This window comes from Lithobates pipiens, unplaced genomic scaffold (assembly GCF_037356315.1).
Source record: "Lithobates pipiens isolate NorthernLeopardFrog02 unplaced genomic scaffold, aLitPip1_a1.2 Scaffold_30, whole genome shotgun sequence".
Classification (NCBI taxonomy): domain Eukaryota; kingdom Metazoa; phylum Chordata; class Amphibia; order Anura; family Ranidae; genus Lithobates; species Lithobates pipiens.
In genome coordinates this window covers 164310521-164337628 of record NW_027507791.1, presented here as the reverse complement: position 1 = coordinate 164337628, position 27108 = coordinate 164310521, and the positions used below count along the sequence as shown (strand labels likewise).

At 45.9% G+C, this 27108-nt stretch overlaps 8 pseudogenes; all 8 read right to left on the bottom strand.

The window, feature by feature from the left end:
* Positions 1–1571: 1571 nt before the first annotated feature.
* LOC143950107 (5S ribosomal RNA) lies at positions 1572–1690 on the bottom strand (annotated as a pseudogene).
* Positions 1691–2010: 320 nt separating this feature from the next.
* LOC143950104 (5S ribosomal RNA) lies at positions 2011–2129 on the bottom strand (annotated as a pseudogene).
* Positions 2130–5627: 3498 nt separating this feature from the next.
* Positions 5628–5746, bottom strand: LOC143947268 (5S ribosomal RNA; annotated as a pseudogene).
* Positions 5747–5846: 100 nt separating this feature from the next.
* LOC143950029 (5S ribosomal RNA) lies at positions 5847–5964 on the bottom strand (annotated as a pseudogene).
* Positions 5965–16394: 10430 nt separating this feature from the next.
* On the bottom strand, positions 16395–16513 carry LOC143949772 (5S ribosomal RNA; annotated as a pseudogene).
* Positions 16514–16648: 135 nt separating this feature from the next.
* LOC143949903 (5S ribosomal RNA) lies at positions 16649–16767 on the bottom strand (annotated as a pseudogene).
* A 9366-nt stretch (positions 16768–26133) lies between these two features.
* Positions 26134–26252, bottom strand: LOC143948221 (5S ribosomal RNA; annotated as a pseudogene).
* Positions 26253–26626: 374 nt separating this feature from the next.
* Positions 26627–26745, bottom strand: LOC143946186 (5S ribosomal RNA; annotated as a pseudogene).
* Positions 26746–27108: the final 363 nt, after the last annotated feature.

Below are 27108 nucleotides of genomic sequence, written 5' to 3'. Positions count from 1 at the left end.
ACTTGCGACGCTACTACCTGGCCTCCCATCTGGGGCATGTATTGGACTGGAATCGAAACAAACTTTCTAAACTCACTCCCGAATTCTGCTAAGAAGCGCCATGTGGTGCTATAAGGATTTACCCACAGAATTGACGTCACATCCCACTATAGGGGCTTAGTTGAAAGTCAGTCACCTGATCGCTACCCAAAACACACTCACGTCTTTGACTTCCCCCCTATTCCCTATACGTGGCCATCCGAACTTTGAACCGGGGACCCACTTAGAAATTCCAACCTAGATAATGTGTCTAAATTCGTCATTGATGGAAAATGGCCTTCTTTCTCAACCCTAACAGATCCGACAGGGCTTTTCCAACTGCCTTTTTGGAGAGCGGCGCAACGACATCATTTTCTCCATTCCATCCCCAATTCTCAAACGTTCGCCCGCCCTCAGACGGAGTTTGAGACTCTATGCAGGAGCGAAGGCCCTTTGGCCCACATTCTCTCTCAAACAGATTACCCACACTTAACCTGTCTGTCCAACTGGGAAAAGGACCTTAATTGCTCGTTTTCCCCAGCACAGAGACAATGCATTATCACTTTGGCTCTCAAAACCTCGCTGTGCACGAAGATACAGGAGACAAATTTTAAACTTCTCACCAGGTGGTATTTGACACCATCAAAGCTGCATAAGTGTTTCCCCTCTTCCTCGAACATATGCTGGAGGTGTGGAGAAGAAGAGGGCACATTGCTCCACATTTTTTGGTCCTGCCCCAGCTTGGTGGACTTCTGGACAGAGATCTGATGCATAACACAAAAATTCACAGACTTCTCCATCCAGGAAGAGGCTGCATTCTTTCTCTTGCACCATTCACAGATTCCCTTTAAGAAGTACAAAAAAATCAATTTTACGGCATGTGATAAATGCGACGAAATCCTGCATCCCTCTCTATTGGAAAAAATGTTTCCCCCCTTTCATTACTCACTGGCTTAGGAAAATAGAGGACATTAAATAAAATGGAGGACTTGATCCTCACATCACAAGGTAAACAAGAATTTTTTAAACAAACCTGGGACATCTGGAATACCTTTATATTCTCACTGGAAGGATGTCGCCTGCTATCGCCTTAGTGCTCTGAGCTTTCCTTGACTGGCCCCTTGGACAGTGGCTGCCATCGTGTCTCGTCCCCTCTTCTCCTTTCCTGATCTTTCACCCTGCTTAGCCTCCAAGATCAGACGAGATGGAAAAGATTCAGGGTGATGTAGCCGTAGCCAATATCTTCAGGCACTCTCAACTCTCTTGACAAACGCCAAGATGGTCACCTTGGGAACAAGCGGAAAAAAATAGGTCAACGGCAACAACATAAAAAGAAGCCTACGGCATCTGGAAATCCCAGGCGGTCTCCCATTCAGGTACTAATCTGGTCCCAACCCTGCTTAGCCTCTGAGATCAGATGAGATTGGGCTCTTACAGGGTGATGTAGCCATAGGAGATTTCTTCAGGCACTCTCAACCCTCTTGACTAACGCCAAGATGGTCACCTTGGGAAACAAACAAAAAAAGCAAGTCAACGCCAACAACATAAGAAGAATTCTACAGCACCTAGTATTCCCAGGTGGTCTCCCATCCAGGTATTAACAAGGCCCGACCCTGTTTAGTCTCTGAGATCAGACGAGATCTGGTGCTTTCAGGGTTATGTGGCAATAGGCGAGCTCTTCAGGCACTCTCAACCCTCTTGACAAACACCAAGATGGTCACCTTGGTGAACAAACAAAAAAACAAAACAAGTCAACGCCAACAACATAAAAAGAAGCCTACGGCATCTGGAAATCCCAGGCGGTCTCCCATTCAGGTACTAATCTGGTCCCAACCCTGCTTAGCCTCTGAGATCAGATGAGATTGGGCTCTTACAGGGTGATGTAGCCATAGGAGATTTCTTCAGGCACTCTCAACCCTCTTGACTAACGCCAAGATGGTCACCTTGGGAAACAAACAAAAAAAGCAAGTCAACGCCAACAACATAAGAAGAATTCTACAGCACCTAGTATTCCCAGGTGGTCTCCCATCCAGGTATTAACAAGGCCCGACCCTGTTTAGTCTCTGAGATCAGACGAGATCTGGTGCTTTCAGGGTTATGTGGCAATAGGCGAGCTCTTCAGGCACTCTCAACCCTCTTGACAAACACCAAGATGGTCACCTTGGTGAACAAACAAAAAAACAAAACAAGTCAACGCCAACAACATAAAAAGAAGCCTACAGCACCTAGTATTCCCAGGTGGTCTCCAATCCAGGTACTAGCAAGGCCGACCCTGTTTAGCCTCTGAGATCAGAGGAGATCGGGGCTTTCAGGCTTATGTGCCCATAGGCAATCTCTTTGGGCACTCTCAACCCTCTTGACAAATGCCAAGATGGTCACCTTGGGAAACAAGCGAAAAAAAACAGGTCAAAGCCAACAACATAAAAAGAAGCCTACGGCATCCAGTATTCCCAGGCGATCTCCCAATCAAGACACTAACCAGACCAGATCCTTCTATGGCACCTGGTCTTCCCAGGTAAACTCCCATCCAGGTACTAACCAGGCCTGACGCTGCTTAGCCTATGAAATCAGACGAGATCGGGTGCTTTCAGGGTGATGTGGCCGTATGCGTTCTCTTCAAGACACGCCCAACCCTCTTGACAAACGCCTAGATGGTCGCCTTGAGAAACAAGCGAAAAAAACAGGTCAAAGCCAACAACATAAAAAGAAGCCTATGGGCTTACAGCGGACCTTTAAAGATTGGACCCACTAGCTCAGTCATGGTTCGGACGCTGTAATGTGTTGAAGATGAACGCGATGCCACGACTCTGTATCTACTACAAGCCTTACCTATCAAAATACCCCAGACTTTCTTTCATGCGGTTCGCTCAATCTTTATCAAGTTCCTCTGGCACAGCAAACATACGCGTATTGGTAGGGCAATGCTATTGCGACCGAAATTGCAGGGAGGTATTGGCTTCCCGGACCCTGCTCTATATTACACAGCGACGCACATGACACGGGTGGTTGACTGGTGCGGGCATGGGGAACTGAAGCTATGGGTCAAGCTAGAGCAGGAGATGGCGTGGGTTCCACTGGCCATTGGAGCCCTGTGTGACTACTCACCCGATAATTGGCCCCTCGCTCGCCGAGATGGATAGTTTTTTTCACCTTTACCACCTGACTAACTTCCCTTCTCCTATGACCCCAATTATTGGACATCCTAGATTCCCTCCGGGCCTGTCTGACCAGGCCATTACCAGGCAAGCCCTGAAAGGGCTTCTGAGAGCAGCTCTATTTCTTGGACCCACGGGCTGGATTCCCACGAGCACCATACTGCTAGAGCAAGTACCTGTTGCATTGGATAGCTGGAGAGCTAGACAGCTCATCCATTTCCTCGGTTCACTACCTAACCATTCGTTCTTCTCTAGACAATTCCACCCCTTCGAGGAACTTTGCCTGGATGATGGCCCAATTCGTGGTTCCCTCTCTACGTCCTTCCAAATCCTGACAGATGCACAATCCTCCACGGATCCGCCCCTTCCTAGCTAAATGGAAAAGGGACTTACAAACTACGTTCTCCAAACTACAGAAGGACAGAATACTCTTTTTCGCCCATAAGTCGTCACTCTGCAGTAAATATCAGGAGATCTCATATAAGCTGATCACACGCTGGTATCGTACACTGGTGGTGTTGGCCAAAATATTCCCCGGTCAATCTGACCGCTGCTGGCGCTGTGAGCAACAGGCTGGCACCATTCTCCACATTTTCTGGGAATGCCCTAAATTACAAACATTCTGGCAGCCTGTCCTGAGACTCATCCACAAGTTCACAGACATTTCCTTAGCCAATGATCCCGCAGCAGTTCTTCTCAATCTAACTCCTATGTTGAGAAAGCGTTATCATAAGTCCTTACTTAACCACTTCCCACCCGGCCGTATATATGCATCAGGAACGTCCTTCAGAAGGAGCGGGATCGCGCGCGCGCGTGCCCGCGCAGTGGCGCGATCCCGATGTGCTCGTGTCACCCGGACACGGCACATCTCAGATCGGCAGGAGGGCTCTGTGATTGGCCCTCCTGATCACATGATGGCCGTGTCCAATCACGGCCGTCATGTGATGTAAACAAAGAGCCGGTTGCTAGGCAATCGGCTCTCCTCACACGGAAGTCATCGCTGAGGAGAGGAGAGCAGAACGCTGCAGCCGGCTGATGATCAGTGAGTATGAGCTGTTTTTTACAGCTTTTTACTCACTGATCATGAGTCTAGTGTAAACACACAACACACAACACAGTGTAAACACAATCCCCACATATGTCCCCAAAACACACATGTCCCCAAAACATACATGTCCCCAAATAATAAAAACACATGTCCCTAATAATAAAAACATGTCCCCCGCATATGTCCCACTAAAATCACATGTCCCAATGATTATCTGCACACATATGTACGTGATCACCTGCACACATATGTACATGATCATTTGCGTACATATGTCCGTGATCACACAAACCAATTATTATACACTTAACGGAATTTTTTTTACCAAAAGCATGTAGCAGAATACATTTTGGCTTAAATTTATGACAAAATTTGATTTTATTGGATTTCTTTTAAAAAAGAAAATATTGTTTTTTTTCCAAATTTCCGCTTTTTTTGCGCTTATATCGCAAAAAATAGTAGTGAATAAATAACACCAAATAACACCAAAATAAAGCTCTATTTGTGCGAACAAAATGATAAAAATTTAATTTGGGTACAGTGTAGCATGACCACACAATTGTCACTGAAAGCGCTAGAGCGATGAAAGCTGAAAATTGGGCTGGGAAGGAAGGGGGCGAAAGTGCCCTGTATTGAAGTGGTTAAACATCTCCTCAATGCAGCTAGGGCCTGCATCCCAAGTCAGTGGAAACAGCAATCTGCTCCAACGGTGACCCAGTGGTTCGCAAGGTTAAATGATATTGAACGAATGGAAGACCTGACTGCCACGATGAGGGATAAAACAGAGGAGCATGGGAACAGATGGTTCTACTGGACCCAGTTTCGCTTTTCGGAAGAATACCTCCGCGAGACATAGTAAGCTCATGGTGATCGTTGGAGATCGCTGTTCCAAACGTTGGACAGCTGATGAGCTGGTAAACCGAGGGCGTCTCTTGCTCCCAGGGAGGGGACCCCACCCTATCCACTCTACCCACGACACCCTCTTACCCCTTCTTTTCCTTTTCTGCCATTTCCTTCCCCAATCTTCTCTTTCCCCTTCTCCCTCCTTTCAGTTCTACTATTTCCCTTCTTACCTCAAAAAAGGGAAAAGAAAATGGTATGTTCCGACCCCATTTGACTACTACACAATACTCTTCCCCTATCTATGGATATCTAAACTCTTCGAGGGTTAGCAGGACTAGTATCAATAATATTTTAAGTGGTAGAGGATCCCAACGAGATGGAGCTTTAATCTCATCTTGATATGACCGCAAAGCTTTACATGTGCTATTCTCCTCGGACTTCTTACCATTGGCTCTGATATCCATGCAATATGATTGTTTGTTTGTAACTATTTGTATCACACATTCTGTGAAGTTGCCTTTGCATTGTATGTCGCATACTACTAAATAAAAAATAAAAAAAGAAGCCTATGGCACCTGGTATTCCCAGGCGGTCTCCCATCCAGGTACTAACCAGGCCCGACACTGTTTAGCCTCCGAGATCAGACGAGATTGGGCGCTTTCAGGGTGATGGGGCCGTAGGTGATCTCATCGGGCACTCTCAACCCTCTTGACAAACGCCAAGATGGTCACCTTGGGAAACAAGTGAAAAAAAAACAGGTCAAGGCCAACAACATAAAAAGAAGCCTACAGCACCTAGTATTCCCAGGTGGTCTCCAATCCAGGTATTAGCAAGGCCCAACCCTGTTTAGCTTCTGAGATCAGAGGAGATCGGGCGCTTTCAGGGTTATGTGCCATAGGCAATCTCTTTGGGCATTCTCAACCCTCTTTATAAATTCTTTATTTTCATAATATAGTATAGTCTTTCATTTCTAGACACATACACATCTACATCTTATATTTAAACCAAGCCGTTCATAATTTCATCGTGCTAGATTTCTCCTATTACATTACCTATTTCCTTATATTCACTATTATTATTTTTTTTTTTTCCCCCCTTAACCTGGTATAGCCCTGGTTATTTATCTTTGAAGAAAAAGAAGCAAATAATAAAACAACAGAAAATAAGAAAACGAAGAGAGAGAAAAATAAATAAATAAATAAATAAATAAATAATAAAATGTTCTCCTTTCACCTCCTCCCCCTCTCTCATCCCCCTCCTCCCCCACCCCTCCCCAAGAAAGAAAAAGAAAAAAACCGAAAACAAACAGGGATCAGCATCTACTGGTTTTGTTCCCTATATAAAATATAGGGTTTCCATACTTCATGATACCTATCTTCTTGCTCTTTCAGTATCATAGTCAGATTTTCCATTTGTTGGATCTCCGATACCCTGCTCATCCATTGTGATTCGGTTGGAGCCAGCGTCGTTTTCCATAAAACTGGGATGCATGCTTTTGCTGCTGTAAGCAAATGCCTTAAGAGAGATTTTTTATATTTTTCTATAGATAACGGAACATCGTGCAATAGAAAAGCCGCCGGATTTTCCCCAAGAGACACATCTGTTATTTCCTTTACTGTTTCCGATACCATCTTCCAGAAATCTTTTACCCCGGTACACTCACAGAATATATGTAATAAGGTTCCCTCGGCTCTCTGGCAGCGCCAGCACAAATTTGATACTTGTGGGTATATCCGGTGCAATACTTCTGGGGTCCTATACCATCTAGACAAAATTTTGTAGCCCCCTTCTTGGTATCTAGTTGCTATCGACGCCTTATGTGTGAACATGAAGATCTTATTTTTCTGTAAGTCTGAGAAAGTGACTCCCAGGTCCCTCTCCCATGCTCGTATAAAAGTTAGGTCTTGTGAAACTTCTTGTTCCATCCGCAATACGTACATTGATGAGAGGGAATGTTTCAGTGGTTCACCTTTTAAGCATATCTGTTCAAACTCAGATAGTATCCTGATCACCGGTATTCTCTGCCTACTTATTCGCAGAAACGCATTTAACTGTACTCGCCTAAATGGGTCCAAGTCCTCCCTAAATTCTTGTTCGATCTCTTCCTTATACATTACATGATTATCAATTGAGAAATGTATAATCCTACTGATTCCCTTTCGTCTTAAATCCCTAAAAACCTTATCTGTTAAACCTGGCTGAAAACCAGGAGTGCCCAGTACTGGTATCATAGGGCTTGGATGTTCTGATATCCTGGTTTTCTTAAATAGCTTTTGGACTACCTGTAGTGTGGCACCCACTGTCGGATGTCTCCGTACTTCCTGTGGTATTTCTACATCTGAGAGCCACACTATTCCTTCCAATGGTATCGGGATTATTGCTTGTTCCATATCGATCCAAGGTTTTTCTTTTTGGATTCTACACCAATCTATTACCCGTGTTAGATGTGATGCCTCATAGTAGCCTACTGGATCTGGGAATCCTACCCCTCCTCTCTCTTTAGGTAATATCAGAATATCCCTACGTATTCTCGCTTTTTTACCTGCCCATATAAATTTTATGAATCTTGATCTCAAATCTCTCAGATATGTTCCCGGGAGCTTTATCGGTAGAGTTTGGAACAAATATAACAACCTCGGCATTACGTTCATTTTGATTATATTGATTCTCCCAAACCATGTAAAAACCGTTTTGTCCCAACGTTCTAGATCTAGCTTAATCTGACGTATTAATGGGATAAAGTTTAGTTCCAACAGTCTGTTCAACTTGTTTGATATTTTAGTCCCTAAATAACATATGTGGGAATCCGTCCATCTAGACGCGAAATGCGCCGCTAGCTGAGATTTCATTTCATTATTCATTTCTACTCCCATCGCTTCCGATTTGCTATAATTTACTTTAAAGTTAGATATCTCTCCATATCTGCGAAGCTCCAGTAACAAAGAAGGTAAAGAAATCCCTGGGGAGGTTATAAAAAACATCAGATCGTCCGCATATGCGGCCAATTTATGTTCATCATTTTTTCTTATTGAAATGCCCTCAATATCCGGGTTAGCCCGGATTGTTCTCAAAAAGGGTTCTAATGTAAGAATAAATATGATAGGGGAGAGTGGACATCCCTGACGTGTTCCATTCCTTATACAGAATGGTTCAGACATTGTCTCATTTATTTTTACCCTAGCTTTTGGGCAGGAATATAAACTATCAATCCAATTCTGTATCCCCTTTTTCAATTCTATATGCTGTAGCGTTGCTCTCAGGAATGTCCAGTCGACCCTATCAAATGCCTTTTCCGCATCTGCCGATATAGAAGCCTACAATAACTGGTATTCCCAGGTGGTCTCCCATCCATGTACTAACCAGGCCTAACTCTTCTTAGCCTCCAAGAGCAGACGAGATTGGGTGCTTTCAGAGTGATGAGATCAGAGGAGATCGGGCGCTTTCAGGCTTATGTGCCCATAGGCAATCTCTTTGGGCACTCTCAACCCTCTTGACAAATGCCAAGATAGTCACCTTGGGAAACAAGCGAAAAAAAACAGGTCAATGTCAACAACATAAAAAGAAGACTACGGGGAGATTAGAAGCAATATCCTGGGGGGAGTGGTCTGAGCATGGCTGAGTGAGGGCGTGCAGAGTCTGTGCTCCTAGCTGAACCGCCAGTCATAGGTGATTTGCACCTGAGGATCCCGGAATGAGTGCACCTAGACAGAGAGAAACAAAAACCTTGCGCAGAGCTGCAGGGTGTAGTGCCCCACAACCCGCTATACAGAAGTATTTCTCCCCGAGGCGGATGTCAGCTGCCGGGCACATCGCGGAGACTACGGACGTAGCTAAACCCCGCGAGGTGGCGAGTGCTCGGACAAACAGGGGGGAGATGAAAAGCGCAATCGAGGCTGGGAACGGCAGAGAGGAAAACGAAGGAGCTACCCCTCGCACTAAACAATCGGAAGTGGAGGTGAGCGTGCGAGCGAATAGGGGGGAGATGAAAAGCTCAACCGAGGCTGGGAGCGGCAGAGAGGAAAACGAAGGAGCTACCCCTCGTATTAAACGATTGGAAGCGGAGGTGAGTGCGCGGATGAACAGGGGAGAGATGAAAAGCCCAACCGAGGCCGGGAACGGCAAAGAGGAAAACGGAGGAGTCACCCCTCGTAGTATATGATTGGAAGCGGAGGATCTGAAGAGCTTAATCCAGGCTCTACCAACGAAAGCCGATATAGAGGCTCTCATTAAGAGAGTGGAGGAGACACACCGTGCTGAGATTCAGCAAGTACATACTGAGATCCAGGTAATTTCCGACCGCTTGATAGCGGGGGAGGTAAGAGTGTCCTCATTTGAAGGAAAAATGGAGAGAGTGGAAAGGGAGAGCAAAGAGCAGGGTGAGATGTTGGTGGAGATGCAGCTTCAGATCGAGGAACTTGAAGATCGCAGTCGCCGCTGCAACTTGAGGCTCCGAGATGTTCCAGAAGTCGCTGAGCAGGAGGACTTACAGGAGAAGGTAATAAGCATTTTTCACATGATTTTAGAGGGTAATGTCCCGCCCAACATGGACTTGGACAGAGTACACAGGGCGCCAGGGCCTAAACCAGCAGACCCGCAAAGGCCCAGGGATATAATTTGCCGCCTCCATAGATATGCGCATAAGGAGACTCTGCTGAGGAAGGCATGGGTGACTGGCAATATTGAGATAGAGGGTTCAGTAGTGAAGCTCCTACCTGACTTATCCCGGGCCACATTACAGCGCAGAGCACAGTTGCGTATTGTCTTGGACTGTGCACGGCGGGAGGGACATACATACAGATGGAAATACCCTCTTGCTGAGACTATACAGCGATCTTCCAAAGTTATTCGCCTTTATAGGTGTGGAGCCGTTTATGGTGCCGAACTGGAGACTCCCACTCTCTCAGCTACAGAGAGAAAAACCAGAAAGTACAGGAGGGAAAGAGAGGGAGTGGGAAAGATGAGAAAGACATATTACAGTACAATGAGACTTGTGTTAGAAACTACGCTAAATTAACTCATATCCCTGAACCTATCTTTTTTTTTTTTTTTTTCCTTTATTTTTTTTTTTGGTGCGCCTGCTGGGGCTTTTCCCCTTCTTTGTTTCTTTCTTTTTTTTTTTTTCTCGTAGCCTCAACCCATAGGTTTTCAACTTGTCTAATCACTCTTGAGAAGTATGGGAGGAGAGAGATATGCTCTTAATTTCTTTTTTTGGATTGGGATGAATGGCGATAATAGGAGGCGAGGTGGGGGTAGCGGGTGGGTGGGGGGACGGGGGGGGGGTTAAAGGTGGAGAGTCTAAGATAAATACACAAATAATAAGATTAGATAATTATAATAAAGGGGGGGGGGTTCGGGTCCCTGGGGGGGATTTACATGACCTAGGTTCCTAGAAGAGGTGGTCACTTAGGAGAGTATTATAATTCACTAGGGATAAAGAGAGATAGAGAGGGCGGAAATGGGAAGATTGGGGTTGCAGTGGTTTTTCCTTTTTTTTTTTTTTTTAGATGTGTTGGGAGGAGGGGGGGATTTAATATATAATACATAAATTTTTGTTTTTTTTTTCCTCTTGTTTTTTTTTTGGGGGGGGGGGAGTAATGGATGTGGAGGGTCAGTAAATGTATATGTGTATGATGGCGCACAGGGGATGGTCTAGACTTGTGAGGGATGAGAGGGCGGGATAAGCAGGGATAATGAGCAGGGGGGGAGAGAACACAGAATTAGAACACAAGAAACTGTGGGTTCTTTTTTTTTTTTTTTTTTTGGATAATTAATTAACACGGTCAATCACTAATCACTAATCACTAATATCAGTAACCTTTAATATCACCACTAATAAAATAAAGCACATAGCTAGGGACCTGGGGGAAACAGAGGGCTTACGGATTGGGACCAGACCCCCCTACCTGAACCTAAGGATGAATAAAATAACTTTATAAGATGTGGCCTCCGGCTCCGTCCCCCCCCCTCTTTTCCTTTTCTCCCTCTCCCTCTCCCCACCTTGCCTCCCCTCCCCTCTCCTTTTTTTTTTTTTTTTTTGGGGATGAGGAATGTAAGGTATTATATTGTATTGTTGTTTTATTGTATTAATGTACGGTTCTTTTGGAACAATGTCAATACACAATATGGCTCTTGGAGGAAGGAAGAGAGAAACGGAGAGGAGACATGGAAAATGGGAAAGGGGGGGATTGATATAAATTATATTATATATATACAGGGGAGGCTTAAGCTTTGGATAAATAAATATAGAGGTGGGAACATGTATGAATTTGCAAATACAGGCGCAGCTGTGGATGTGTGAGCCCATATATGTATATGCAAGGGTATAGGTGTATATATGTAAAAGTATATACGTAGATGGGAATGGACAGACATAATTAACTTTGCCTATATTATGGCCTCTGTCTCCTTTTTTTTTTTTTTTTACCCCCCTCTTTCAAAAGAGCCATGTTGGAGTAGACACAATTTGTGTAGAGAAGTAACAGGTGATAGTAGAAAACATGATATTATAAAAGACTGGCGGAGGGCACGGGGGAAGCTCGCCCAGGAGCAGCCAAGCACAACCACAAAACCCCATTAGGTAAACACTCATAACCAGGAGGGTCCGGAAATTGAGTAGTTAAAAGCAGTAGAGCTTTGAGATTCGTGGGGAGACCGTTGGTAAACGGCCAACCCAGGGATTGGTAGTTAGGGAGGGAGGGAGGGAGTGGTAGACTAGACGGGAGGGAGGGGGGTGGGAGGGGGCTCTCCCCCCCCCTTTTTTTTTATTCCTTTTTTTTCTTTCCCCCTTTTTTTTTCTTTTTTTGCACCTTTATTTGTCTCTGCCTCTTTCCCCGAGGAGATATGGAAAATTTTAAAAATAATGTCCCTGAATGTAAAGGGACTGAACGTTCCCGGAAAAAAGACGAATGTTATTCCATGATTTAAAGAGACTGAAGATAGATGTAGCGTTTATTCAAGAAACACATTTCAGAGAAAATAATCTCTCTCTGCTGAGGTCTACGGGGTATTCAACGGTTTACCATGCACTTAACCCGATTTCCAAAACGAAGGGAGTTACCATCATGATATCAAAAACAGTAGCATGGAATCATAGGGATTCCATGATAGATGCAAAGGGAAGGTATCTCTTTGTAAAGGGGACTATAGGAGGGGTAGGAGTTACATTAGCAACATATTATGCCCCCAATATACAACAAGACCTCTTTGTTAAAGAGATACTTGACAAACTTATGGAATTTGAAGAAGGACAGTTGATTATGGGGGGAGACCTTAATATCCCATTAATCCCCAGTGAAGATACCTCATCAGGGACATCATCAGTGACACCTAAAACAAGAAAGAGGATAGCCCAGGCATTAACAGAAACAAAACTGGTAGATATATGGCGATTATTACACCCCAAGGAAAGAGATTATTCTTTTTTCTCCAATCCGCATAGAGTGTACTCACGGATAGATATGTTTTTTATCCCGCATAAACAATTATCCTCAGTTAAGGAAGCCACTATTGGTCTAATTACCTGGTCAGATCATGCTCCAATTTTTTTTAAATATAACTTAACGGGGAAAAAACATTTAACCTCTAGGATGTGGAAACTTAATGAGAGCCTTCTTCAGGATCCTTTAGTCCTGGAGGATGTTAGAAAGGAGATAAAATTCTTCTTTCAGGAGAATGAAGGCCCAGAAAGTTCCTCGGGAACAATCTGGGAAACGCACAAGGCAGTAATCAGAGGAGTATTGATTAAGCATGGAGCAGGGATTAAGAAGGAAAGAGAAACTAAGCTAACAGAATTATTAGTAAAAATGCAACACCTAGAAGCCCAACATAAACATGCCCAGAACTTAGAAGTTGAACAAGAATTAATAAGTATACGTAGGCAAGTTACAGATCTGCTACAGTACAGAGCTAAAATGGCAATTCAGATAGGACGTAAGTGTAGCTATGAATCCGGCAATAAATGCGGAAAACAACTAGCGAGAGCATTACGGGAAATACAAACCAAGACATACATACCTATAATTAGAAAAAAAGGTGGGGAGGAAGAACGGGTGCCAGAACAGATTGCTGGTGTGCTTGGCGATTTCTACTCCTCATTGTATAATCTGAACTTGAGGGCATCAGATCAAGCTAAGATAAATGAATACATAAGTTCAAGTGAAATGCCGACTCTGACAAGTACTGCACGGGAGGAGATGGAATCCCCAATCACACTAGAAGAAGTACAAAACACGATAAAACTGATAAAAAGTGGGAAAGCCCAATATTATAAGACGCTTATGCCAGAATTATGTCCATATATGGTTAAATTGTTTAATGAAACAGGAGACATATCGACTTTCCACTCCGATACACTTAAAGCTACAATTACAGTGATACAGAAAGAAGGTAAAGACCCGAAACAATGTGGAAGCTATAGGCCAATATCTTTACTGAACGCAGATTTGAAAATATTTAGCAAACTACTAGCCTTGAGGATACAACAGTATTTGCCCTCTTTGATTCATCAAGATCAAGTGGGATTTGTCCCAACAAGAGAATCAAGGGACAATACTATTAAGGCCTTAAACCTAATACATACAGTTAACTCTACCGAGACCCCCTGTATATTTCTGGGAACAGATGCAGAAAAGGCTTTTGATCGGATGGGGTGGGGGTTTATGTTCTCGGTACTCCGACATATAAAGCTAGGAGGGAAAATGATGGGCTGGATAACAAGCCTGTATGAAAAACCTACAGCTCAAGTAAGAGTAAATGGAGTGGTATCTACATCTTTCCCAATAACAAATGGGACCAGACAGGGATGTCCATTGTCCCCTTTGTTATTTGCGTTGACCCTTGAACCACTTCTATGCAGAGTAAGGCTCAACAGGGATATCCAAGGAATAACCATAGGAGAAACCCATAATAAAGTTGCAGCATATGCAGATGATATGCTTTTTACAGTGACGAACCCGATAATCTCGCTCCCAAATCTATGTAAGGAAATCGAGACATACAGTACACTATCCTACTTTAAAATAAACTGCTCCAAGTCAGAAGCCTTAATGATAGCAGTCCCAGAGAAAATGATGAGACTAATAAAATTAAATTATAAATTTAACTGGACGGACTATGGCTTGAAATACTTGGGAATAACGATCACAACAGACCTCAATAAGATATATGAATTAAATTTCGCACCAGTATTGAAGATGGTACGAGGATGCCTGGAGAGATGGCACAGGGGAATACATTCCTGGTTTGGAAGAAATAATATAATCAAGATGAATATTTTGCCAAAACTCCTGTACCTCCTCCAGGCAATCCCAATGTTAATACCAAGAAAATTTTTCAGAACTATACAAACATTACTTATGAAATTTATCTGGGCAGACAAACAACCAAGGATACGGAGGACATTATTAACATTACCAAAGCAATACGGGGGATTAGCAACACCAGACATATATAAATATTACCAGGCAATACATCTAGGTAGATTACTAGACTGGTGTCGACATGGAGATCAGAAAATATGGGTAAAATTAGAGCAAGCACAATGTAGGGAGCTATTACATAGAGCACCTTGGTGCTACAGAAATTTGACCTCAGACACGAAGCTACACCCTACAATAGGACCCACATTACAGATATGCTACCATCTCTTAGCTAAGAATAAGATATCGACACAGAACTCCCCTCTAGTCCCTATATTGGGCAACCCCCGATTTATACCAGGCATACAGAAAGGACCTTTTGATAAGTTGATTAAAAAAGGAATATACCAAGCCTTGCATTTCGTGAAAAAAGGTAAATGGCCAACAATGCAGGAGATGATAGATAGAAAAGGCCCCTTTCAATTAGATTTCTGGCAGGCGGCACAATTAGGACATTTTCTAAGAACAGAGATAGAGCCAGAGTTATTAGATCGAGACTATATGCCATTTTGAGAAACTCTGTACGGAAAAGGAACCAATTACGCATGTAATCTCGAAAATGTATGCGTTACTGATTAAACCCGTAGAAAATTTTCAGTTACCCTTCTTTCGGAAGTGGGAAATAGACTTAGGAAGGATTTTCTCCGAGGAGCAGAAGAAAAAGATGATACAATCGATTTTTAAAACAGCAACAAAATTACAGGAAACTAATTATAAAATGATTGCACAGTGGTACAGAACACCAGAAAAACTTCAAAAATATTTCCCTCATATATCAAATAAGTGTTGGAGGTGCCAGAAAGAAGTGGGAAATTTTTTACATATATTTTGGTCATGTCCAAAAATTAAGAAATACTGGAAAGATGTACGAGAGATCGTTCAAAAATTTAGCGAAGTAGAAATACGGGAGCACCCAGCAGTATTCCTTCTGAACTTGTCAGAGACCTCAGGAAATATAGGTGGGAATTCCATCCTGTGTCACTTGGTAAATACAGCCAAGTCATGTATAACACTTAGGTGGAAACAAATACAACCCCCCAGTGTGAACATGTGGTTGAAGAAAGTTGAGGAGGTGAACAGGATGGAAGACCTAATATGGACAGCTAGGAAAAGAAGGAAAACGTACTTGGAAATATGGACACCATGGAACCTCTATATCTCCTCGGGGGAGGGAAGGAGACGGATCGATGCGATTTAGGGGGGTGGGGGGGGAGATTTTGGGGAAGGAGATGGGAACTCCCCCTCTCTCCCCCCCCCCTCCCCCTCTCTTTGGCTTGGTTCCCCCCCTTTTTTTTTTTGGGGGGGGGGGAGAATAGGGGGGAAAATATTAGGGGGGGAAGATGAGAAAGAAGAGGATAACAATACAACTCTGATCTGATTGGGAACAGTACCAACCTAGGATCAGACATGGGGTATGTGGGACTGAGAGAGAAGTTTCTATGATACTGTCCCGATATATTATATATATTACCACTAACCTTCTCTCTGTGGATTTATACATTACACTATAAGGGGAGTAAGAAGCGAAGGGAATAGAATGAATTGTTATGCTATTTTTGTTTATTATGTATGAATATGGAAACTTGATGTATGACTCTTAGATTGTTTATGTAAAATTCTATTCTTGTTTACTTGAGAAAAAAATGGAAAGGGAAAAAATAAATAAATAAAGAAATTGAAAAAAAAAAAAGAAGACTACGGCACCTTGTATTCCAAAGCCATCTCCCATCCAGGGACTAACTAGGCCCAACACCTTTTTAGCCTCAGAGATGAGAAGAGATAGGGCTCTTTCAGGGTGATGCTGCTGTAAGCGAACTCTTTGGGCACTCTAATCCCTCTTGACAAATGCCAAGATGGTCACCTTGGCAAACAAGCGAAAAAAAAAAACGAATCAACGCCAACAACATAAAAAGAAGCCTACAATAACTGGTATTCCCAGGTGGTCTCCCATCCAGGTACTAAGCAGGCCTGACTCTTCTTAGCCTCCAAGATCAGACGAGATTGGGTGCTTTCAGAGTGATGAGATCAGAGGAGATCGGGCGCTTTCAGGCTTATGTGCCCATAGGCAATCTCTTTGGGCACTCTCAACCCTCTTGACAAACACCAAGATTGTCACTTTGGGAAACAAGCGAAAAAAAAAACAGGTCAACGCCAACAACATAAAAAGAAGTCTATGACACCTGGTATTCCCAGGCGGTCTCCCATCCAGGTACTAACAAGGCCCGACTCTTCTTAGCCTCCAACATCAAATGAGATCGGGTGCTTTCAGGGTGATGTGCCCGTAGGCAATCTCTTCAGGCACTTTCAACCCCCTTGACAAACGCCAAGATGGTCACCATGGGAAACAAGCAAAAAAATAAAAAATAAGTTGGAAGCTAGAGACAATACGGCCCGAATCATCAATTTAATCCATGCGGCGCATGTACAGGGAAGGCCCTTGCTTATGTTGTCAACGGACGCGGAGAAGACCTTTGACAGGGTGGCCTGGCACTTTATGCAGGCCACCCTGGAACATATAGGTCTTGGCCCCAACATGATGAGCTGGGTAATGTCGCTTTACTCCACGCCGTCGGCAGCGGTACGGGTGAACGAGTGGTGCTCGGACTCTTTCCCCATCACTAATGGGACGAGGCAAGGGTGCCCATTGGTGGCATTCCCCCCCCTCCCTTTTTGTCTTTATTTTTCTTTTTTTCCCCGCCGCCACCCCCCCTCCTCTCTCTCCGTCTTTGCACTCTCTTCTCCCCCCGTCCTCCCTTTTGACTATGCCTTGTCTCCTTACTAGCCTTCGGGGCCCAGAAGAACCCCAGGGTTCTGGAAACGATCGGCCTATCTTTTACTCTGGTTCACATAGGTCATGATAAGCTGGCTCGCTGTGGTCCCAGTTATTCTCCATGATTACATTTGTCCGAACGGAGCTGCACTAGTTATACTGTACTACATGTAGGAGGTGGGGTTTTTCTCTTTTCTGCATGAAACTGTAGGACTCCCCTCTGAGAACCCAGAGTTATTTGGCTGCCTATTTTTTGTTACCATGCAATTGTGACCCTGGGTCATGCTGTATGGTTGACTGTTATATTTATGTATTTCTACTTATACTTAATAAAAGAATAAAATAAATAAATAAATAAATAAGTCAATGCCAACAACTTAAAACTAAAGCCTATGCGGGGGGCGTGGCCGAGCGGAGACGTGAGTGGACGTGCCTGGGGTGAGCTCCGCTACTAGAGCGCACACCCAGAGCCTTCCCATCCACCAGAGCGGAACGGACCCCACCGGAGGCCCTGGGCATACCAGGAGGAGCTGGGGCATACCTCTAGCTCGGGTGCGCCGTTCACGGAGCTCCGGCCACCCAGCAGGACAGTCCGAGGCTTCGGCCTGCAACGTGGAGCAGCGGCCATCCTGCTCCACCCGGAGGCCGAGCTCCCGTGGACTACAAAGCCCAGCGGCAGTTTCTACCACCTGCGGGTTGCCGGGGACATCCAGCCTGCCATTTAGAGCCCGAAGTCCTCCCTGAGTGGCCCTGGGATCATCCAATACGGTCCTGGTAAGTGACGGCGGCCATCTTGGTACACCCGGAGGCCTCTCTGTTTTCTCTGGGCTCAATCCGTCCCCATCCACCCTCAGGAACACTCTAGCCAGACCACCAGAGACCCCTAAAGGGGTTATTAAGGGGGCATGTACTTTTATCTGGTTGCATTTGCTGTCGAGGCCCTGGCTTCAGAGAATTAGAGGGGCGGCCATCTTGCTACACCTCCGTGTCTTCTGGGCCCCATTCTAGACTCACTGACCCCCTGCAAATCCTGGCCGTGTGCCTGCTGAATTAGACAGGGATATCCTCGAGGACCAACCCCCCCTTATTACATAGGCTGCTGCTACGGATCCAGAAACCCAGGAAGGTGGCCATCTTGGTTCACCCAGGCTGCTGTATGCACCCACACTCCTGAGCTCCCTCATCCTTACGAACCTGGATCTCTACATACACAGCCACCAAAGCAGCCCAATCAGATAGTGCCCACCTGGGGTCTCCGTCTGTTCAACTCCGCAGAGACACGGAACGACCATGTCTAGCTAAAGAAATGTCCAGCTGAGCCCCGTGATCACCCGTAGCAGACAGGCTATACCTCAGACATTGCACATACCTGAACAGCATGTCCACGCACAGCTCTCGATCTACTGAGTCAGCGGATCTCCAACAGGGTACAATCCAGCGATACCTGCTCGATACGTCTCAGTCTGATCCCCGCACTCCCAGAGACAAGATGGCACCAGCGCGTAATCCAGGGAAGAGCAAACCTCCTCCTCCTACTCAGCCGACAACGGACAGCGGAGAGGAATCAGATGACCCCCCGACCCAGCACTCGGTCCTTCCAAGTGTAGCATCCAGATCCGGCACCACTGTTGTCCCTCTTCCAGGGGCAGGCCCTGGAGCCGTGGCCCCTCCAACATCAGGAGAATTACCTAGGTCTGAAGCCTCGACTCTTCTAGCGGCCTTCCGAGCAGAGTTTGAATCCTGGGCAGTCAAAATGGAGTCCTCACTCCACAAGGACCTTCAGGCCATCCAACAGCAGGTCTCTACCAATCAGACCGCAATCTCTACCCTAACTGATACTCAATCTGACCATGCTGCCCTCATCACGTCTCTTGAGTGGGCCTCCAAAGAACACTTGCACCGTATACGTCAACATCAACTGCGCATAGAAGACGGGGAGAATAGGAGCTGCAGGAATAATATATGACTACAAGGCATACCGGAAGCCACGGCGGGTACGGACTTGAAACCATCTGTCACTGCCATCCTCAACCTAGTCCTGGGAAGAGAGACTATGTCCCCTATTGAGATAGACCGGGTACACAGAGTGGGGGGGCCCAGGAGGGAACATAGTGACCGCCCACGTGACCTATGCAGGGTCCACTATTTCACCCTTAAAGAAGAAATTATGCGCAAAGCGTGGCGTTTGGGTCCTGTGGACTTTGACGGTTCAACTATCCACCTATACTCAGACCTTTCTCGCAACACTCTCCACATGCGCCGAATGGTCTGCCCACTGCTAGACCTGATACGCCAAGCCGGAGCAACCTGCACTTGGGGGCACCCCTTCAGCATCAAGGTGACCAGGGCCGAGCATAAATTTGTCCTCTCTGATCCAGATCAACTTCCAGCCTTTTTCAGCTTTTTGGAGCAAGATCCAACTGATGTACCTAACTGGCTGGACCCCCCCAGACGACTGCGCTAGGGTACAAATATGTGATCCTCTCCCACAACGCCGCAGACATCCGAGGTATGCATCGCACTCTGTTGATCCTGGACCACATCACCCTACCTCTTCGGAAGATTAAAGTAACTTCAAGAAACCTTTTGGACCTATTTCGATGCTCATTGTATGACTAGTGCCATCTCAGTATTATACCTATCCCTTGCCTTCTGGTCGGGCAGCATTTTTTGTTTTTTGGGGATGTTATTCCTTTTTTTTTGTGGTTTCTCCCCTCCTTTCATCTTACTTGTTTCTCCATATACTCTGTTGGTTATGCCATGATGGGAAATGGGGTGGTAGACCGCATACTAAATACCTCAATACAGCTGGTGCACTTAATTGACGGACCTTCTCCCTGCCCTTTGCTAGTGTATTGTGACTGGCTGGGGTTCGGGAGAGGCAATGGAACAGCGGGTTGCTCATGCTTGATCTAGTTATGTAAATGTTGAGTTCCTAATCTACTTTAATGTAAGGTCTACTCTCTAGATGTTTAGCGGTAATGGCCCACCTGGATATGGGTGGAGGGGCGGCTGATGGACCGGTTGGGTCCACGGTCCCTTGCCGCTATCCACGTGGGCTTCCTTAGTTATATACTCACGGTTTCTTACACACCGGGTAGTTTCACCCTAATGTGCTCTCTGTAGTATTACACAGATGGATCTCTGGCCCCCCGTTGGAGTATGTGGAAACATATGTTGACAATGTTTGCTCCCTTCCCGTGAGGTGTCTCATGGACTGTTGTCTCCTCTGCGGAGGGGGGAGACTGGACTGATGTGGAGCTATTTGCCCATGCGGACCGTCTCCCCCTTCGTGGAGGATCTGATGTGTGTTCTGTATTAATATATTGTTATACTAATGTGCCTCAGTAAAGTTTTACATGCCTGTCGTGCTACTGGGCTCATGGCTCAGGTTCTTCGCTTTGACCCTTCACCCTCAATAGGCCGGGCACGAATAGTGCTAGTTTACGTGAACTTTCACGTGGTGTCCCGTTCTCGTGGACCCCTTAGATTTACCAGGCTCCTTGCCTAGGAGCCCTCTTTCCCCTTTTTTTTCCCTTTTCTTTTCCTTTTTTAGTTTTCTGCTACCTTATAAGTTCCCCCTTTCCTTCTCCTACTATACCCCCCCCCCCCACTGTCTATAACCTGATTTTCTTATCCGCATTCCACTATGGCTCACACAGTACTATCTCGTCCTCGCTTGAAGTGTTGCCATTTACATTGTACTCAATATTGCATCCAAGAGAGGACAAATCCTTTACCACATGCATAAACAGCAGGTCAACGTATTACTGTTACAGGAAACACATTTCCACACAAACTCCACCCCTTCCTGCTCCAACAGGTACTTTAACAGATGGTTCCACAGTACAAACCCCTCTCAGAAAACTAAAGGCGTTTCTATTGCCTTCCACAAAACGCTCCCGATTGATCTGATAGACCAGCTGTCGGATCCTCAGGGAAGGTATGTGTTCATAAAGTTCTCCCTATGGGGCACCAAATTTACTATAGCCAACCTCTACCTACCAAACACTAACCAAATCTCGACTGCGCTGCGATACCTGAAGCTCTTGTCAGAATTTGCGAAAGGTAAATTAATTATAGGCAGGGATTTTAATGCCCCTCTTAGACTCGTCCATCTCTCGCTCATCCATCTCCTTTACTAAGTTGAGGGCTTTTAAACGGGCTATATACGACCTCCGTCTAATCGACATCTGGCGGGTTCTGTTTCCAACAAATCGGAATTATACCCATTTCTCACAGGTCCATCACTCCTATAGTCGTATCGATTACTTCCTTCTTGACCATAGCTGCTTAGATTGGTCACCTGAATGTGACATAGACTCAATGGTCTGGTCTGACCATTCACCTATATATCTGACATTATCTATCCCTTCCACACCGGTGAGGGAATGGACATGGAGGATGAATGATTCCCTCCTCACGAACCCTGAGGCCGCGTACACACGGGCGGACTGTCCGCCCAACTAGGTTCGTCAAACAGTTTGACAAACAGTCCGTTCAAAATTTGCATGAGCGGACTTGACCACACACGACGAACGAACAGTCCGCTGAAAACTTGCGCGATGACGTGAACGGCACGTACGACGGGACGAGAAATTCGGCGTCCGATACACTGCAATGCAACCTTCGCCGTGTAAATTCTTTCTGAGCATGCGCGAGACTTAGTTTGCCGAACAAGCCTACACACGAGCGGACTGTTCGCTCAAACCAAGTTTCAGCGGACAGTCTTACGGAAATTCCGAAAAACTTTGTTCGTCAGACTGTCCGCTGAAACTGTCCGCTGAAGCCCACACACGAGCGGACTGTCCGCTGAAACACTGTTCAGCGGACAAAGTTGGACGAACAGTCCGCCCGTGTGTACGCGGCCTCAGTGTTCCCACAAGGTCTCGGAAACTATCTCTAATTTCTTGCTAGATCATGCCACAGACACCACCTTGCTACCCTTCCAATGGGAGGCGCTTAAAGCTGTTCTGCGAGGACTCTTCATTCAGGTGGGAACCCGCTTGAAAAAGACTCGTTCAGCTGCAATAACCTCAGCAACACAAAATCTTCGGGACCTTGAGACCCAGCATAAACGAGCCCCTACGCTGGTGACTTTGACAGATGTCTCACTGGCCCGATCCCAACTCAGGGACCTATACGAGGCCTCAGCTCGTACTTATGCGGACAGACTTGCTTTACATCAGTACCAATTTCGAGATAAATGTGGTAGGCCGTTGGCCCGCACCCTCCATCCAAACATGCCTTCCACATTTATACCTCATATTCGGGCCCCTTCTGGAGAAAAGCTTAATGAGCCCTCCAAGATATCACAAACATTCAGAGATTTCTATCAAACACTGTACAACCTACCGACCGGTATCCCATCTAGCCCATCCCACACCCCTGCGCCCGATGGACAGTCCTATATTGAGGAAACTGAGCTCCCTATATTAGATGGCGATACTGCAGAAGAGCTAGAGAAAGTAATCACAGCAGACAAGGAAGTGGGAGCGATAGCGGCCACCCCTTCCGGTAAAAGCCCAGGACCCGACGGTTTTACCCCTAAATTCTACAAAACATTTGCTCCTCCACTGACCCCCTTTATGGCTAAGGTGTTTAACTCTCTATCAGAAGGCTCAGCGTTTCCTCCACAAACGCTTGAAGCCCACATCACCATTATCCCCAAACCAGACAAAGACCCTACCTTGTGTGCAAATTATAGGCCCATATCATTAATTGGAGTGGACCTGAAAATATATGCCAAAATATTAGCTACTAGAATGCAACTGCTACTCCCCCACCTTATACATCTGGACCAGGTGGGTTTTGTAAGTGGCCGCGAGGCAAGGGATAACACCCTGAAAACCCTGCTTCTTACCGACTATGCCCGCACCCACGAAATCCCTCTATGCCTTTTGACGGTCGACGCCGAAAAGGCATTCGACCGGGTTGACTGGCAATTCCTTCCGATGTCTCTGCAACAGATAGGCCTGGGTCCCAAAATGCTATCACGAATTATGGCCCCTTACTCCTCAACTTCCGCTAGAATTCGGGTAAATGGTTCACTGTCACCTACATTTGCCATTAACAATGGGACACGACATGGCTGTCCTTTATCTCCCCTTCTATATGTCCTTGTCATGGAACACCTAGCAATAGCCTTACGCAATAACCCCAACATCTCAGGTGTATCGATAGGCCCCACTCATTCTAAGCTGGCGCTCTTCGCGGATGACTTGCTATTGTTTGTAACCCAACCCCACCTATCTTTACCACATATAATGCAGGAATTCAAGAGGTTTGGCATGCTGAGCAATTTCAAAGTAAACCATACTAAATCAGAAATCCTGAACATCTCACTGTCCCAAGAGGTCCTCCGCCAGATATCCGCTAGGTACCCATTTAAAACAGGCTCTACCTCCATCCTCTACCTCGGAATCCAAATATCCACGGAAAGGTCCCATCTATTCTCTTTGAATTATGCACCCCTGCTGCTTAGAACCAAGACGGATCTCTCAAACTACGCAAAGAAATGCCTATCGTGGCTAGGCAGAGTAAATGCCCTAAAAATGGATGTAATCCCTCGATTTCTCTATTTGTTCCAAACAATTCCCATTTCCATACCCTCCTGGTTTTTCAGGAAGCTCCGCCAACTATTCTCCTCCTTTATTTGGGGAGGGGCTCATCCCCGGATATGCTACGAGACCTTATCACTCCCCAAGATTCGTGGCGGAGCAGGAGCCCCGGATGCCTCCTTATGTTATAGAGCAGCTGTGCTCATGCGTATACTTAACTGGTTCCATCATTCCTCCTCCAAATTGTGGGTACAAATAGAGAGCCATATTAACCCAATAGATCTCTGTGCATTGCCATGGACACCTACTGAATTCCTGAAAGGAGAGGTACCACTGAGCAACCTCACCCGACAAACCATACAAATCTGGACCCGAATGAATTCCTCCAAGACCCTATCTCCCATGCAGGGACCCATGACTCCACTGTTTGGAACTCCGGCTTTTCCACCGGCTCTACGAGATGCGAGTTTTGGACCTTGATGTAAGGAGGACCACAGGCGACTTGCCCAAGTCCTACGTTCAGACCCCTCTCTGACTCATGACGTTCCCTCTGACCCATCTTCTCATGCCTCTACGTACTGGCTGCAGAGACAACAGGTGATTTCCTTCATTCGCACTTTCCCATCGTTACCTAATGTACTCGCTGACTTAACGGACTTGGAAGGCATGTTGCTCCAGGCCACCCTTCCTACACATGTAGTCTCTCAATTATATTCCCTCTTACATGTGGCTTATAATCCTGACCTTCCCCCATACACACATGCATGGGAGGAAGACCTGGACCACTCCGTCTCGCCTGTAGACTGGCAAAAGTGCTTCATACTGACCCACAAAATGTCCATAGCCTCCAATTCTCAAGAAAAGGGGTTCAAGCTGTTGACCAGCTGGTACAGATGCCCTTCGACTTTGCACCGAATCAACTCGACACTTCCGGATACTTGCTGGCGTTGCTTGTCATCTAAGGGAACGTTACTTCACATTTGGTGGGCATGCCCCCCTGTGAGGAAGTTCTGGCAAAAGATCCTTGCCTTGTACTGTAAACTCATGGCGACCTCCATCGCACCCTCTCCTGAGATGGCTCTGCTATCTCTGCTCCCGGGACCACTTAAGTCAGTCAAGAAAGACGTTCTGCGTCACTTTTTGGCGGCTGCTAGAACGGTGTTGCCCAGACATTGGAAGTCGACGAGCATGCCTTCCCTGGGGGATTGGGCAATTGAAGTGGACCGAATTAATAGTTTGGAAAGAATGTTCTCGCAGGAAACGGGTAGGGAGGAACAATTCTCTAAGACCTGGACCTCATGGTCGATGTTTCGATATTCTTCAGAGTTTATCTCATGGGCCACAGAGGACTCTACCGATACACCTGTGTGATCAGGGTGGAATGTATACCTTTTGATCCCTAAGCTCTTTACTGTCCTGACCCCTCTTTCCTCACTCTCTTCCCCCTTTCTTCCCTCCCCTATACAAGTTGCAGTAATACCCGATTACTTAAGTTATGACCTCCAGTCTCATTAGACCAGAATCGTGGCATATACAGAGCTTCCCCCCCAGAGTGAACGTTACCAGAATGAGAACAATAGCCCTAGTCTACCTGTAATGAGTGGGCATCACTCGCTGGGAAGATAGTGGTGCGCACACACCCACTTTAACTTAGACTAATCATTGTAGGACCACAGGCTCTTCTACCATACTACCTAAATCGAAGCTCAAAACAAACACTTTAACCTCGTGATAGTTTGACACCACTGTAGTAGAGTGGATTTATTTGTGGTTTCCTTTTTTATGTTTATGTAACAATGTAAAACGAATATGTTAGAATATTCTGTACTTTTCCCCCTCCTATCTTGCTTTTATATCTCAATGAAAATAAGATTGAATTAAAACTAAAGCCTATGGCATCGAGAAATCCCAGGCGGTTTCCCATCCAGGTACTAACTAGGTCCCAACCCTGCTTAGCCTCTGAGATCAAATGAGATTGGGCTCTTTCAGGGTGATGCGGCCATAGTAGATTTTTTCAGGCACGCTCAACCCTCTTGACAAACGCCAAGATGGTCACCTTGGGAAACAAACAAAAAAAACAAGTCAACGCCAACAACATAAAAAGAAGCCTGCGGCATCTGGAAAACCCAGGCGGTCTCCCATCCAGGTACAAACCAGGCCCAACCCTGCTTAGCCTCTGAGACCAAACGAGATTGGGCACTTTCAGGGTGATGTGCCCGTAGGCAATTTCTTTGTGCACTCTCAACCCTCTTGACAAATGCCAAGATGGTCACCTTGGGAAACAAGGGAAAAAAAACAGGTCAACGCCGACAACATAATGAGAAGCCTACAGCACCTGGTATTCCCAGGCTGTCTCCCATCCAGGTACTAACCCAGCCCATCGCTGCTTAGCCTCCGAGATCAGATGGGATTGGGCTCTTTCAGGGTGATTTGGTCGTAGGCACTCTCTTTGGGCACTCTGAAGCCTCTTGACAAAGGCCAAGATGGTCACCTTGGGAAACAAGCTAAAAAAACAGGTTAAAGCCAACAACATAAAAAGAATCCTACGGCATCCGGTATTCCCAGGCGATCTCCCAATCATGACACTAACCAGGCCAGATCCTTCTATGGTACCTGGTCTTCCCAGGCAGTCTCCCATCCATCTAACAAGGCCTGACGCTGCTTAGCCTCTGAAATCAGACGAGATCGAGTGCTTTTAGGGTGATGTGGCCGTAAGCGTTCTCTTCAAGACACGCCCAACCCTCTTGACAAACGCCAAGATGGTCGCCTTGAGAAACAAGCGAAAAAAACAGGTCAAAGCCAACAACATAAAAAGAAGCCTATGGCACCTGGTATTCCCAGGAGGTCTCCCATCCAGGTACTAACCAGGCCCGACACTGTTTAGCCTCCGAGATCAGACGAGATTGGGCGCTTTCAGGGTGATGGGGCCATAGGTGATCTCTTTGGGCACTCTCAACCCTCTTGTTAAACACCAAGATGGTCACCTTGGGAAACAAGCGAAAATAAACAGGTCAACGCCAACAACATAAAAAGAAGCCTACGGCACCTGGTATTCACAGATGGTCTCCCATACAGGTATTAACCAGGCCGTACACTGCTGCAAGATCAGATGAGATTGTGCGCTTTCAGGGTGATGTGGCCATAGGTGTTCTATTTAGACACTCTCAACCCTCTTGACAAATGCCATCTTGGGAAACAAGTGAAAAAAAACAGGTCAACGCCAACAACATAGACCCTGGCGGTCTCCCATCTGACCCAGACCCTGCTTAGCCTCTGAGATCGAGTGCTTTCAGGGTGA